The 2711-nt window shown below is 46.2% G+C and overlaps 1 pseudogene; it reads right to left on the reverse strand.

The window, feature by feature from the left end:
* Nucleotides 1-615, reverse strand: Rpl13a-ps10 (ribosomal protein L13A, pseudogene 10; annotated as a pseudogene).
* Between the last annotated feature and the right edge of the window lie 2096 nt (nucleotides 616-2711).

Here is a 2711-nt window from a genome sequence, read left to right on the forward strand (position 1 = left end):
TCACACTAGCAATCTATTGGTCTTGAGGACCTCTGTGAACTTGCAGATTTTCTTCTCCACATTGTTTTCTGCCTGTTTCCATAGCCTCAAGGGCTGCTGCTTCTTCTGATAGTGGATCTTGATCTTTTCCTAACGTTTCTCCTCCAGAGTGGCTGTCACTGCCTGGTACGTCCACCTACCTCATGAGCCAGACGCCCCAGGTAAGCAAACTTTCTGGTAGGCTTCAGCCGCACAGCCTTGACGGCGGCAGGGACCACCATCTGCTTTTCCTTGTCATGGGGTGGAGGGATCCCATTCAACACCTTGAGGCGTTCCAGGGCAGCCTGGCCTCTCTTGGTCTTGTGGGGCAGCATGCCTCCCACCGTGCGCCAAAAAATGTGGCTTGGGACTCGGAAGTGGTAGGGACCTCGAGAAAGGCTGGTGTTTATCCGCTTTCGGAGAGAGGCCAGATACTTTAACTTGTTTCTGTAGAAATTTCCAGAAATGTTGATGCGCTCACAGCGCACAGCCACCACCTTCCAGCCCAGCTGTACCTGCTGGGCCACAATGGCTGCCAGGCGGCCCAGAAGATGGCCCCGGCCATCCAATACTAGAACCTGCCCCTCCTCCATCTTCAGCAGCTGCCTAGGAAGAGCAGCTGGCAGCTTCTTACAAAGTGAGGTCCTATCTCTTACACCAAAACAATAATAAAAGGTGGTTGTGTTTTACTTTGCTGTGTAAGGGCTTTTTGTTTGCATTTGAGACAAGGTCACACTCACCGAGTAGCCCTGGAACTCTGTATGTTGACCAAGTTTGCAGCAAACTCATAGAGATCAGCCAGACTCTGATTTCCAAGTGCTGGAATCAAAGGTGTGCGGCACTGTGTCCAACAGCACAATGGTTGCCAGACTCGGGCTTTTTGTAACTAAAAAGGTATATGGTTCAAACGGGAGAGTGTGTGCTTGACATCTAAGGCCCCCTTCTCCATCACGGATGATTGTGCAGATGTGCAGATGTGTGTGCGTGTGTGTGTGTGCGTGTGCGTGTGCGTGCGTGCGTGCGTGCGTGTGTGTGTGTGTGTGTGTGTGTGTGTGCAAGACAGGACAGCCAGAGGTGCACAACGAAACCTTGTGTTGAAAAAAACAAAAACAAAAAATTCTCTAGGCTAGAAAGATGGCTACGTAACTAAGAGCAGAGGTTACTCTTCTAGAGGACAAGTTTTTGATTTCCAGCTCTCACTCAGAGGCTCATAACCATCTATAACTAAGGGGATACAGGGAATCTGACACCCCCTCCTGACTTCCACAGGCACTAGATGCACACACGTGGTACAGACATTCAGGCAAAACATCCACAAACATAAAATAAAATTAATAATAATAATAATAATAATAATAATAATAATAATAGGCTCTTCCCTATATACTCCAGACATTTGGGTCTTCTCTCATTTTCTTCTCTACATCTCTCTGAGTGCACAGACCGGACCCTTTTTCCCTTTCTCTTCCTCCTCCCTCCCCTTCTCTCTCCTCATGGTGACTTCCCTCGCCTTGGTCCTTGGGGCCAGTGAACTCCCCTGAGACTAGCTTTCCAATAAACCTGGGTTAGAAAGTTCAGGGTTGGAGGCAGGGTATGCCAGGTAGGGACTGAGGGATTCTGGAAGAACCTGGAGGCCAGGTCTGCTGTATGTAAAATATGTACCTCAGTCCCCTGTTCTGGAATCCAAAACCAAACCACTAGTGCGGAAGAGTCTCATGGGGCCAAACCCTAAGAGCTCTAAGCAAGTAAGGATTGCTGAGAACAGAAGTTTCCCAGTTGGATGTCCAATACCAAAAAGGTGTACACACAAGTAACATTATACAGACTAAGCAGGGTGTATCTATATATTTAGGAATATATGCGTATATATTCCTAATATATAATATATGTGTGTATCAATTAAGGAAAAAGCAGCTATGAATTTGCGAGGGAATAATGGAGGAGGTGTATGTGGGAGGGGTTGGAGGGAGGAAAGGGAATGGAGAAATAACAGAATTATATTTTAACTTCGAAACATTAAAAACCCAAAAGTAGGAACTTTACAATGTTAAGAATAAGTAGCACAACACTTTTTCTATCTGCTTGTTTTTTGAGACAGGGTCTCTGTACATAGTCTTGGCTGTCCTGCAATTCACTATGTGGACCAGGATGTCTTTGAACTCACAGAGATCCACCTGCCTCTGCTTCCTAAGGGTTGGAACACCGCACTCCCTAACACAATACTTTGAATGCCAACAGATTGAACGGCATAGAAGAAACAAGTAAAGTGCTAAATCTTTTAATGCCCAAACTGACACAGAACTGAAAACCGGGTCGAACCATCCAGAATAAAGGAACCCAGTCTGTGATTTTAAAACTCTCCCCCAAAGAAAAGCTGAGGCCCAGAAGGCTTCACTGGCGAAGTCTACCAAACATTTACCTAAGAATCAACACCGAGTCTTCTGAAATGCTTCCCACACTGCTGAGAAGGAGCAAGCATTTGCTGATTCATCTACTGTGGTTTGAAGACCATTTGAGCAAATTGGAAGCTTGGTTCTCAGAGTGGAAATAGAGCAGTGGAACCTTTAAGAGGTGGGACCTAGGAATGGAAGCGTGGTGATACGAACTGTGCTCGAAACTTTTAGAGTGGGAACCAGGTCTCAGAGTGGTGAAATATAGAACCTTTATGAGATGAGACTCAGTTATAGGTCTGG

This window comes from Rattus norvegicus, chromosome 14, assembly GCF_021556685.1.
Source record: "Rattus norvegicus strain SHRSP/BbbUtx chromosome 14, alternate assembly SHRSP_T2T, whole genome shotgun sequence".
Taxonomy (NCBI): Eukaryota; Metazoa; Chordata; class Mammalia; order Rodentia; family Muridae; genus Rattus; species Rattus norvegicus.